The sequence below is a fragment of the Aotus nancymaae genome, unplaced genomic scaffold, assembly GCF_030222135.1.
Source record: "Aotus nancymaae isolate 86718 unplaced genomic scaffold, 86718_ANA_hifiasm-v0.15.2.pri h1tg000032l_0, whole genome shotgun sequence".
In the NCBI taxonomy this organism is placed as follows: Eukaryota; Metazoa; Chordata; class Mammalia; order Primates; family Aotidae; genus Aotus; species Aotus nancymaae.
In genome coordinates, this window is record NW_026988445.1 from 17213869 (window position 1) to 17227610 (window position 13742).

Consider the following 13742-nt stretch of genomic DNA (forward strand, 5'->3'; position numbering starts at 1 on the left):
ATATATTTTAGGCCAAAAATGGTAAAAAGAGACAGAGAAGGATATTATATAGTGATAAAGGGGTTAATCCATCAAGAGGATATAAAAATTGTAAATATATATATGCACCAACATCAGAATACCTAAATATATAAAGCAAACATTAAGAGAATTGAATGGAGATAGAGACTGCAAAACAATCACAGTAGGGGGTTTTAATATCTCACTTTCAATAGTGGACAGATCACCCAGACAGACACTCAATAAGGAAACATTGGCCTTATTGACTACACTTTAGACCAAACGGACCTAACAGGTATATACAGATTATTCCACACAACAGCAACAGAGAAAACACTTTTTTTCAAGTGTGCACAGAACATTCTCTGGGGTAGATCATATGTTAGGTTACAAAATAAATCTTAACACATTTAAGAACATCTAAATTATACCAAGTATCTTTTCTGACAGTAATGTTATGAAACTAGAAATCAGTAATGGGAGGAATCAGAAAAAATGAACAAGGATATGAAAATTAAACAATATGATATTGAATAACTATTAGGAAGTAAAGAAAAATCAAAAGACAAATGAAAGTGGAAAACAACACACCAAAACTTGTGGGGTGTGGCAAAAGCAATTCTAAGAGGGATGTTTATAGCAATAAATGCATATATCAAAAAAGAATAAAGATAGAAAATGAACAACCTAATATTATACTTTCAGGAACTAGAAGAACTAAGCCAAAAGTTAGCAGAAGGAGGGAAATAACAAAGGTCAGAGCAGAAATAAATTAAATATAGACTAAGAAAACAATAGAAAAAAATCAACAAAACTAAGGGCTGGCATTATATATATATTTTTAGATGGAGTCTTGCTCTGTCCTGTCACCCAGGCTGGAGTGCAATGGTGAGATCTCGGCTCATTGCAACGTCCGCCTCCCAGGTTCAAGTGATTCTCTTGCCTCAGTCTCTTGAGTAGCTGGGATTACAGGCGCGTGCCACCATGCCTGGCTAATTTTTGTATTTGTAGTAGAGGCGGGGGTTTCACCATGTTTGCCAGGCTGTCTCAAACTTCTGACCTCAGGTGATCCACCCACCTCGGCCTCCCAAAATGCTGAGATTATAGGCATGAGCCACCGTGCCCAGCCAGGGCTGGCTTTTTGGAACACTAATAAAATGGACAAATCCTTAGCTAGATTACGAAAAAAGAAGAATGATTCAAATAAAAATGGAAATGAAAGAGGAAGCATTACAACTGTTAACACAGAAATATAAATGTTCATAAGAGACTACTATGAACATCTATATGCCAATGAAATGGATAGTCTAAAAGAAATATATAAACACCTGGAAACATAAAACCTACCCAGACTGAATCATAAAGAAATTAGAGATCTGGGCCAGGCACTGTGTCTCACACCTGTAATCCCAGCACTTTGGGAGGCCAAGGTGGGCAGATCACTTGAGGTCAAGAGTTTGAGACCAGCCTGGACAAGGTGAAACTCTATCTCTACTGAAAATACAAAAATTAGCCAGGGATGGTGGCATGCACCTGTAGTCCCAGCTACTCAAAAGGCTGTGACAGGAGGCTCGCTTGAACCTGGGGGGCAGACATTTCAGTGAGCTGAAATCACCCCACTGCACTCCAGCCTGAATGACAGAGTGAGATTCTATCTAAAAAAAAAAAAAAAAGAAAAGAAAGAAAATAAAATGGAAATCTGAACAAACCAATTAGTAAGGAGATTGAATTACTAATTAAAAGTCTCTCATTAAAGAAAAGCCCATGACTGGATAGCTTCCAGGCTGAATTCTACTAGACAGTTAAAGAAGAATAGCAATTATCCAAAAAAGCTGGGCGTGGTGGCACATACCTGTAGTCCCAGCTACTCAAGAGGCTGAGGCAGGAGAATCCCTTGAACCCAGGAGGCAAAGGTTTTAGTGAGCTGAGATCATGCCATATCACTCTAGCCCAGGCGACAGAGTGAGGCTCTGTCTCAATAAAAAAAAACAAAAAAAGAGAGACTAAGAGGAGAGAACTGGAGACAATGAGTATAAGATGTTTACTCTAAGAGGACAGAAATAGGACAATAACTGAAGGCGTAGTGGAGTGGAGCTTTGAAGATGGGGAAAAAAAACCATGTTTGTCTGCTGAAAGGGAATCCTCATAAAAAGAATATCCAATATGACTTGTGAATTTCCTTGAAATGTTAGGATAACAGAAGAGGCAGGGGAAGGGAGTTAAAATGCAAGTCATCTCTTGAGGGTAGCCATAATTTGTGCTACAAAGGAACTGTGGTTGTGGTTGTGGTTGGTGATTGAGATTTCCCTTACAATTAATCACAAGTCATTTGTTAAAGAGCCTCAGTACACCATGTAATGTTTAATCTGCAGCTATTTCTTCTGTAGCTATAACACAAAGCAGAGATGCTAGTATTTCACCTACGGAGTTGTATATATTAGCAAGGTGGGTGATGTGTGTGTGTATGTGTGTGTGTGCATGCGCGTGCATATGTATATTCTTTTACATAAATACTTTTATATAGTCTGAGTATATTTATATAGGCATACCTCAGAGATATTGCATGTTCAGTTCCATACCACTACAATAAAGTGAATATCACAATATAGCAAGTCACACAATCTTTTTTTCATTTCCAGTGCATATAAAGTTACATTTACATATATTGTAGTATAGTAAAAGCATAATAGCATTATGTTCTTAAAAATATACATGTCTGTCCAGGAACAGTGGCTCACGCCTGTAATCCCAGCACTTTAGGAGGCCGAGGTGGGTGGATCACCTGGGGTCAGGAGTTCGAGACCAGCCTGGCAAACATGGTGAAACCCCCATCTGTACTAAAATCACAAATACTAGCCAGGCGTGGTGGTAGGTGCCTGTAATTCCAGCTACTTGGGAGGCTAAGACAGAAGAATCACTTGAACCCAGGAGGCAAAGGTTGCAATGAGCCAAGATCACGCCATTGCACTCCAGCATGGGCAACAAAAGGCAAAATTTTGTCTCAAAAAAAAAAAAAATTACATGCCTTAATTTTAAAATGCCTTATTGTTAAAAATGCTAATGATCATCTGAGACTACAGTATGCATGCAGATAGTTGAAAACCCACAATTCCTTTCAGCTCTAATAATCCTTGAGCTCATCACACCACCTAAAAGATACATGTTTCTTATTAAAGTGACAAATTGGAAAATACACAATATGCAGGAAATGGATTTTAAAAATGGTGTCAAAGAAGTAGACAAGGGCTAGATCATGTGGGGCTAACAAGTGATCACAGTACCTGTCATATAAGGAGTGCTACAATGACTTGTGCACATAGTTCTAGGGGCTTGCAGAAGAGTCACATCCAATCTACTTTGCAATGGTGCATGGTAGTAGCAATGGCTGGTAACAAGTGATCAAAGGGGGCTGCAGATTAAAGGGGGCTCCAGGTGGTAGCAAAGGCTGCTAACAAGTAATCAGAGGGGGCTCCTAGAAGGTCCAAAAGGTCAAATCTGTTGAGGAGAGAGTCTTGAAGAACAGTCAGGCACTAGTCAAGCTACCAAGAGTTCAACTCATGTCCAGTTCTTTGTAATGCCCTCCTGTCCTCCTGAATACTCTGTAGGTCAGACCACTCATATGTGGATCACTGGAGCTTTTTTTTTTTTTCAGTGTTTCAAACATGCTTCTTGGTCTGGAATGCAACTGACCTTCCCCATCTCTATCTAGACTATAGTAGCTATCTCCTGAATGGTCTTCCTGCTTTCAACATCTGTCTCCCACTTTCTTTTTAAATTCCTTCTGTTTGTTTTTACACTGCAATGTTAAAGGTTCAAATCTATCTCCCAATTTAAATCCACAATTCAAAACTACCATTTCAGAATTCTCTTTCTCAACACAGAAATTATACACTACTCCTGCTCTTATGACTAATAATAAACTTAGATGATTTCCCATTCACTGCTGCAGGATGAAGTTAAAATCCTTAGGGTGCCACACTGGAGCCTCTGCACACTGGCTCCACTCTGCTTTTCCAGTCTTAGCTCTTACCACCTCTCCCATTATCTTTGCATCTCCCATTATCTTTGCCACAAACAAGTGCATTTCTCTCATGCCTGTGTCTATAGTTTCATTCTTTATTCTTTCTGGATTCCTTTTACTTGTTTCTACCTGGAAGAAAGAGAGAGAGGAAGTGAGAGAGGGAGAGATTAATTAAATCGAAGGGTTTTAATAGAGTACAAAATGAGTACTTAATTGAAAACAAAACAAAACAAAAATTTTCAGCCTATCATAGAGAAGCCTACCATAGAATTCTACTAAGCATGTTATGAGGATTGGAAGAAATTCACAGATAGAGAAAATTAACAAATTTGGAGAAACTTAAACATAACCTGAACACTCTTCCTCTACAGGGGCTAAAAAAAAAGTAATTCCAGTAAACCATTCCTTACAGTAAAGAGATCTTGTGTTGATAAATGGAATACAGGACAGTTCAAGAAGTATATTCGTCCTCAATGTTCTTCCTGATTAAAGTCATGCTACATGCCATAGGGCCAAAGTTAAATTTGATCCAGAAAGTCTAGCCAACAATGTGGGAAATAACCCTGGACAAGAGTTTCTGTTTTTTTAAAAGACATATATCCTGGAAATGCAATTAAGAAAATTTTGGACTCCAGAAGATTTGAAAGTCTGGGAGTTTAGTTAACATTCTGGAGGAAAAACAAAATTTTAAAAATGTAATATTAAGAATAAATTAATAAACCAATAAACAAAAATATAAATATATCTGAAGAAGAGACGGGGTTAGGGATCCATGGGCTTGAAGCAGTCAGCCAAAACATGGTGAAATATCTGTTTGTCATGTTGAAACCAAGTTTGAATATTATGTAAAGAAATGGGACAAGATTTTGAAAAGACAAAAATTTACACAGATGTTAGCAGTAAGTATAAAGTATTCCATAAAACTGAAAAATATAAAAATATTCCCAATGAAGGTAGAAGTAATAAAGAGAAGGTAAAGTTTAAACAATTACTTGGGGGCCAAATCCAGCCCAACACATGTTCAGGATTTCTGAGCTTATGACATACAAGGCAATACTACTTTCATCTAGCGCTCTTTTTCTTTTCTTTTCTTTTCTTTTTATTGCATTTTAGGTTGTGGGGTACATGTGAAGAACATGCAAGATTGTTGCATACGTACACACGTGGCAGTTTGATTTGCTGCCTTCCTCCCCTTCACCTATATCTGGCATTTCTCCCCATGCTATCTCTCCCCAACTCCCCACCCCCCGCTATCCTTCCCCTATTTCCCCTCAACAGACCCCAGTGTGTAGTGCTCCCCTCCCTGTGTCCATGTGTTCTCATTGTTCAACACCCGCCTATGAGTGAGAACATGCGATGTTTGATTTTCTGCTCTTGTGTCAGTTTGCTGAGAATGATGGTTTCCAGCTTCATCCATGTCCCTACAAAGGACACAAACTCATCATTTTTGATGGCTGCATAATATTCCATGGTGTATATGTGCCATATTTTCCCTGTCGAGTCTATCATCGATGGGCATTTGGGTTGGTTCCAGGTCTTTGCTATTGTAAATTGTGCTACAATGAACATTTGTGTGCATGTGTCCTTATAGTAGAACGATTTATAATCCTTTGGATATATACCCAGTAATGGGATTGCTGGGTCAAATGGAATTTCTATTTCTAGGTCCTTGAGGAATCGCCACACTGTCTTCCACAATGGTTGAACTAATTTACCCTCCCACCAACAGTGTAAAACTGTTCCTATTTCTCCACATCCACTCCAGCATCTGTGGTCTCCAGATTTTTAATGATCGCCATTTTAACTGGTGTGAGATGGTATCTCAATGTAGTTTTGATTTGCATTTCTCTAATGACCAGTGATCATGAGCATTTTTTCATATGTTTGTTGGCCTCATGTATGTCTTCTTTCGTAAAGTATCTGTTCATATCCTTTGCCCACTTTTGAATGGGCTTGTTTGTTTTTTTCTTGTAAATCTGTTTTAGTTCTTTGTAAATTCTGGATATCAGCCCTTTGTTATATGGGTAAACTGCAAAAATTTTTTCCCATTCTGTTGGTTGCCGATTCACTCTAATGACTGTTTCTTTTGCTGTGCAGAAGCTGTGGAGTTTGATTAGGTCCCATTTGTCTATTTTGGCTTTTGTTGTCAACGCTTTTGGTGTTTTGGTCATGAAGTCCTTGCCTACGCCTATGTCCTGAATGGTTTTGCCTAGATTTTCTTCTAGGGTTTTTATGGTGTTAGGTCTTATGTTTAAGTCTTTAATCCATCTGGAGTTAATTTTAGTGTAAGGTGTCAGGAAGGGGTCCAGTTTCTGCTTTTTGCACATGGCTAGTCAGTTTTCCCAACACCATTTATTAAACAGGGAATCCTTTCCCCATTGCTTGTTTCTGTCAGGTTTGTCAAAGATTGGATGGTTGTAGATATGTGTTGTTGCCTCCGAGGCCTCTGTTCTGTTCCATTGGTCTATATCTCTGTTTTGGTACCAGTAGCATGCTGTTTTGATCACTGTAGCCTTGTAGTATAGTTTGAAGTCTGGTAGTGTGATGCCTCCCGCTTTGTTCTTTTTGCTTAGAATTCACTTGGCTATGCGGGCTCTCTTTTGGTTCCATATGAAGTTTAACGTGGTTTTTTCCAGTTCTGTGAAGAAGGTCATTGGTAGCTTGATGGGGATAGCGTTGAATCTGTAAATTACTTTGGGCAGTACGGCCATTTTCATGATATTGATTATTCCTAACCATGAACATGGAATGTTTCTCCATCTGTTTGTGTCCTCTTTTATTTCGTTGAGCAGTGGTTTGTAGTTCTCCTTGAACAGGTCTTTTACGTTCCTTGTTAGTTGTATTCTTAGGTATTTTATTCTCTTTGTAGCAATTGTGAATGGCAGTGTGTTCTTGATTTGGCTCTCTATAAGTCTGTTATTGGTGTATAGGAATGCTTGTGATTTCTGCACATTGATTTTGTATCCTGAGACTTTGCTGAAGTTGCTTATCAGTTTCAGGAGATTTTGGGCTGAGATGATGGGGTCTTTTAGATATACAATCATGTCATCTGCAAATAGAGACAATTTGACTTCCTCCTTTCCTATTTGAATACTCTTTATTTCTTTTTCTTGCCTGATTGCTCTGGCTAGAACTTCCAGTACTATGTTGAATAGGAGTGGTGAGAGAGGGCATCCTTGTCTAGTGCCAGATTTCAAAGGGAATGCTTCCAGTTTTTGCCCATTCAGTATGATATCGGCTGTTGGTTTGTCATAAATAGCTTTTATTATTTTGAGATACATTCCGTCAATACCTAGTTTTGAAGGTTTTTAGCATAAAGGGCTGTTGAATTTTGTCAAAGGCCTTCTCTGCATCAATTGAGATAATCATGTGGTTTTTGTCTTTGGTTCTGTTTATGTGGTGAATTATGTTTATAGACTTGCATATGTTGAACCAGCCTTGCATCCCCGGGATGAATCCTACTTGATCTTGGTGCATAAGCTTTTTGATGTGCTGTTGCAATCGGCTTGTCAGTATTTTATTGAAGATTTTTGCATCTATGTTCATCATGGATATTGGCCTGAAGTTTTCTTTTCTTGTTGAATCTCTGCTGGGTTTTGGTATCAGGATGATGTTGGTCTCATAAAATGATTTGGGAAGGATTCCCTCTTTTTGGATTATTTGGAATAGTTTCAGAAGGAATGGTACCAGTTCCTCTTTGTATGTCTGGTAGAATTCGGCTGTGAACCCATCTGGACCTGGGCTTTTTTTGGGTGGTAGGCTCTTAATTGCTGCCTCAACTTCAGACCTTGTTATTGGTCTATTCAGGTTTTCAACTTCTTCCTGGTTTAGGCTTGCGAGGAGGCAAGTGTCCAGGAATTTATCCATTTCTTCCAGGTTTCCTAGTTTATGTGCATAGAGTTGTTTGTAATAATCTCTGATGATGGTTTGAATTTCTGTGGAATTTGTGGTGATATCCCCTTTATCATTTTTTATTGCATCTATTTGGTTATTCTCTCTTTTCTTTTTTATTAACCTGGCTAGTGGTCTGTCTATTTTGTTGATCTTTTTGAAAATCAGTTCCTGTATTTATTGATTTTTTGAGAGGTTTTCTGTGTCTCTCTCTCTTTCAGTTCTGCTCTGATCTTAGTTATTTCTTGTCTTCTGCTAGGTTTTGAGTTTTGTTGATCTTGTTCCTCTAGCTCTTTCAATTTTGATGATAGGGTGTCAATTTTAGATCTCTCCTTGCTTCTCATGTGGGCACTTATTGCTATATATTTTCCTCTAGAGACTGCTTTAAATGTGTCCCAGAGATTCTGGTATGTGGTGTGTTCATTCTCATTGGTTTCGAAGAACATCTTTATTTCTGCCTTCATTTCATTGTTTATCTAGTCAACATTCAAGAGCCAGTTGTTCAGTTTCCATGAAGCTGTGTGGTTCTGAGTTAGTTTCTGAATTGGGTTCTGAGTTCTAACTGGATTGCACTGTGGTTTGTTATGATTTCTGTTCATTTGCTGAGGAGTGATTTACTTCCAATTATGTGGTCAATTTTGGAGTAGGTGTGATGTGGTGCTGAGAAGAATGTATATTCTGTGGATTTGGGGTGGAGAGTTCTGTAAATGTCTATTAGGTTTGCTTGTTCCAGGTCTGAGTTCAAGTCCTGGATATCCTTGTTAATTTTCTGTCTCGTTGATCTAATATTGACAATGGGGTGTTAAAGTCTCCCACTATTATTGTGTGGGAGTCTAAGTCTCTTTGTAAGTCATTAAGAACTGGCCTTATGCATCTGGGTGCTCCTGTATTGGGTGCATATATATTTAGGATCATTAGCTCTTCTTGTTGCATTGATCCTTTTACCATTATGTAATGTCCTTCTTTGTCTCTTTTGATCTTTGTTGCTTTAAAGTCTATTTTATCAGAGATGAGAATTGCAACTCCTGCTTTTTTTTCCTCTCCATTTGCTTGGTAAATCCTCCTCCATCCCTTTATTTTGAGCCTTTGTGTATCCTTGCAAGTGAGATGGGTTTCCTGAATACAGCACACCAATGGGTTTTGGCTTTTTATCCAATTTGCTAGTCTGTGTCTTTTGATCGGGGCATTTAGTCTATTTACATTTAGGGTTAATACTGTTATGTGTGAATTTGATACTGCCATTTTGATGCTAGCCGGCTGTTTTGCCCGTAAGTTGATGCAGATTCTTCATTGTGTTGATGCTCTTTACCATTTGGTATGTTTTTGGAGTGGCTGGTACTGGTTGTTCCTTTCTATGTGTAGTGCCTCTTTCAGGAGCTCTTGAAAAGCAGGCCTGGTGGGGATGAAATCTCTGAGTACTTGCTTGTTCGCAAGGAATTTTATTTTTTCTTCACTCGTGAAGCTTAGTTTGGCTGGATATGAAATTCTGGGTTGAAAGTTCTTTTCTTTAAGGATGTTGAATATTGGCCCCCACTCTCTTCTGGCTTGTAGGGTTTCTGCTGAGAGATCTGCTGTGAGTCTGATGGGCTTCCCTTTGTGGGTAACCCGACCTTTCTCTCTGGCTGCCCTTAGCATTTTCTCCTTCATTTGAACCCTGGTGAATCTGACAATTATGGGCCTTGGGGTTGCTCTTCTTGAGGAGTATCTTTGTGGTGTTCTCTGTATTTCCTGGACTTGAATATTGGCCTGCCTTCCTAGGTTGGAGAAGTTTTCCTGGATAATATCCTGAAGAGTATTTTCCAGCTTGGATTCATTCTCTTCATCACATTCAGGTACACCTATCAAACGTAGATTAGGTCTTTTCACATAGTCCCATATTTCTTGGAGACTTTGTTCATTCATTTTTACCCTTTTTTCTCTAATCTTGCCTTCTCATTATATTTCATTGAGTTGATCTTCAACCTCTGATATCCTTTCTTCTGCTTGGTCAATTTGGCTGTTGAAACTTGTGCATGCTTCACGAAGTTCTCGTGTTGTGTTTTTCAGCTCCATCAATTCATTTATATTCCTCTCTAAGTTGTCCATTCTCATTAGCATTTCATCAAATCTTTTTTCAAGGTTCTTAGCTTCTTTGCATTGGGTTAGAACATATTCTTTTAGCTCACGGAAGTTTCTTATTACTCACCTTCTGAAGCCTGATTCTGTCATTTCATCACACTCATTCTCCATCCAGTCTTATTCCTTTGCTGGTGAGGAGTTGTGATCCCTTGTAGGAGGAGAAGTGTTCTGATTTCGAGTGTTTTCATCCTTTTTGCTCTGGTTTCTTCCCATCTTTGTGGATTTATCCACCTGTTGTCTTTGTATTTGCTGACTTTCAGATTGGGTTTCTCAGTGGACGTCCAGTTTGTTGATGATGAAGTTATTTCTGTTTCTTAGTTTTCCTTCTAACGATCTGCTCCCTCTGTTGAAGGACTGCTGAGGTCCACTCCAGGCCCTGCTTGCCTGGGGATCACCTGCAGCAGCTGCAGATCAGTAAGGGTTGCTACCATTTTCTTCTTCTGCTATCTTTGTCCCAGAAGGATACCCACCAAATGTCAGTCTGATCTCTCCTTTATGAGGTGACTCTTTGGATATACGGTGGTCAGGGAGCTGCTTGAGGAGACAGTCTGTCCTTTAAAGGAGCTCAAGTGCTAAGCTGTGAGCTCTGTTGTTCATTCAGAGCTGCTGGGCAGGTACGTTTAAGTCTGCTGCAGCAGAACTCATAAACCCCTTTTTTTCCCCAGGTGCTCTGTCCCAGGGAATAAGGGCTTTATTTATGAGTTTCCATTGTGCTGCTGCCTTTTTTTTCAGGGCTTCCCTGCCCAGCAAGGAGGCAGCCTAGTCACTGTCTGCCTGCAGAGACTTTGCTGAGCTGCTGTGGGCTCCGCCCAGCTGCCGTGTGAACTTCCCTGCAATCTGTTTATATGGGTGTAGTTAGAACTGCCTCGGCAATGGTGGCCCACCTCTGTAAAGGTGGACTCTCTCTGTAATGGCAGGTTGCCTTGACAATGGCGGGTTGCCTTGGCAATGGCAGGCTGCCTCAGCAATGGCGGACTACCTCCGTAGTGGTGGAGTGCCTCGGTAATGGCAGACACCCCTCCCCCACAGAGCTGGACTGTCCAGGGTTCAGCTGTGCTTGCTGTGAAACTCTCAACTCAGAGCGTTTCCAATTGCTGTTTTTTTTGTGTGTGTGTTGGGGGGGATGGGACCAGCTGAGCCTGATCACCTGGCTCCCTGCCTCAGAGCCTTTTTTTTTTTAGTTGAATGGTCAATTCTCTCCCAGGCGTTCCAGTCACCTGTTGAAAAGGTGCCAGGATCTGTGTGATTTCCCATGCGGCGACCCACTGCACCGGCTGAAACAGCGGCGCTGAAATTCATGGTGCTTTTTCACCAGGGAATCTCCTGGCCTGGCTCCCTGTTTCAGTCCCTTTTTAATCAGATGAATGGGCAACTCTGCCTTCCCAGAGCTCCAATTGGCAGCTAAAAGGGCACCCAGACCAGTGTATTTTGTATGAAGAACCCCCACACCAGGGCGCCGGCAAAAGAGCCGTGCTGGCCAAAACAGCCGCGCTGGCGACCTGTGGGGCTCCTCCTCCTGGGAATCTCCTGGTCTGTGGGCAATAAAAATCCATCTGGAAATGCGGCGTCTACTCACCCTCTGTGCTTTCACCGGGAGCTGCAATCCTGAGCTGCTCCTAATCAGCCATCTTAGATCTTCCCTAGCACTCTTTTTCTTTTGGGATGAATGCTGTTGAATTTCAGTCACATGAGTAAGGGTTGACCTCAGGCCATGTGTAAGTGTTACAGCTAATAATCCAGGTGAGGTCTCAGCCGGAAGCCAGCATCAACAATACATGTGAGCAAGGAAAGTTTCAAGGCAACTCTAGCCCCAGTCTGACTGCATCAGAAATCCTGAATAAGAACCACCTGAGCTCAATCAAAGCTCCCCAACCATGAGAAATAGCAATAAAATGATAATTATTGTTTTTTTAAGCCATTAAGATTTGGGGTGATTAATTATGGAGGATATAGTGTGGAGCAGATTTTGGTAACTACAAGTGAGGTGCTGCCAAATAAAACATGGGAGCAAGTAGTGGGAGGAAGTTAGAAGTGCTTTGAGAATACTGTTAGCTGAAGTCTAATGGCCCTCAAGGAGGCTATTGGTAAGGGCTTAAAGAAAAGTGACAAAAATGTTATTCTAACATGTATCTGAGACAGATCTCTGTTTAAAAAAAAAAAAGTGTATTTTGCCAAGGTTAAGGGGATACCTGTGACACAGCCTCAGGAGGTCCTGATGACGTGTGCCCAAGGTGATCAGAGTACAGCTTGGTTTTATACATTTTAGAGAGACATGAGACATCAATCAATACATGTAAGATATACATTGGTTCAGGTTCAGTCTGGAAAGGTGGGACAGCTCAAAGTGAAGGCTTCCAGGTCATAAGTTTAAAATTTTTCTGATAGGCAATTGGTTGAAAGAGTTATTATCAATAGAAAGTAATGTCTGGGTTGCAAAAAGAGATGTGGAGACCTAGGTTTTATCATACAGATGAAGCCTCCAGGTAGCAGGTTTCAGAGAGAATAGATTGTCAATGTTTCTTATCAGACTTAAAGGGTCTGTTCTGTCAGTAATTCTGAAAGAAAGGAGGGTATAATGAGGCATGTCCAGCTCCCCCTTCCCATCATGGCCTGAACTAGTTTTTTCAGGTTAACTATGGAATGCCCTTGACTGAGAGGAGGGGTCCATTTGGATAGTTGGAGAGCCTTAGAATTTTATTTTTGGTTTACAGGAAGTTGGATGAAAGGAGATTGTTGTTATATAGTAATGGCAAGTTTGGTAGAGTTATTACCTGTGGAAACATGAAAAATGGATAATGTATCTATTGAACTGATGGATCCAGCTATTGAGATTTCCAGGCGGATGTCAAGTGTCACCTAGTTTCTTCAAGCTACTTATAATAAGGTATAGATAGAGATAAACAAAAGAAACACATTGGTACATATTAAGAATCAGCAAAATTTAAAATACAGCTGCAATATAATCCAGCAATTTCAGTTCTGGATATATATCCAAAAGAACTACAAACAGGATCTCAAAGAGATATTTGTCCACCAGTGTTCATTGCAGCATTATTCATAATATCCAGGAGGTAGAAGCAACCTAAATGTCTGCTGACAGATGAATGGATAAAACAAAATGCACTATATGCATACAATGGAATATTATTCAGTCTTAAAAAGGAAGGACATTCTGTCATGTTAGCAAGTAGACATATGTGCAATCAATCAGTCACAAAAAATACTACATTACTCAACTTATATGAGGTATCTAAAGTAGTCAAAATTATAGAAACAGAAAGTAGAGTGGTAGTTGCCAGAGGCTGGTGGAAGGAGGATGTCGGGAGTTTATTTGGCATATACAGAGTTTCAGTCATGCAAGATGGGGAGGTTTCTATTACAGTGGGCATCTAGTTGACAATATTACACTTGGAAATTGTTGGGAGGGTAAATTTTATAGTATGTGTTTCTTTACTACCATAGAAAATATATTAAAAATCAAGAACTTCCTAGGTTTCAACACAATGCTGTTTTTTATTTTCAAACTCTTCACATGAAAAACAATGTTAAAAATTAAGAAACGCTGATTTGCAGTAGCTTTGTAGGTAAAAAAATAAAAATTAAATTAAATTAAAACATTAAGAAATGGCTTTCAGACAGAGATCAAATCAAGAGCACTTTCAAGAAATTATGGTCTAGAGAGAAAGCCAAGAGTGTGACTGTACAACTCTTT

General features: G+C 39.8%; 1 long non-coding RNA gene across 1 annotated transcript in view; it reads right to left on the bottom strand.

Moving 5' to 3' along the window:
- Positions 1–3234: 3234 nt before the first annotated feature.
- Positions 3235–13742, bottom strand: part of LOC105722369 (uncharacterized) — a 65837-nt gene continuing 55329 nt past the window's right edge. The window contains exon 5 of the long non-coding RNA XR_010345112.1: positions 3235–4150. This is a non-coding gene — a long non-coding RNA (uncharacterized LOC105722369). The remainder of the gene's footprint in view (positions 4151–13742) is intronic.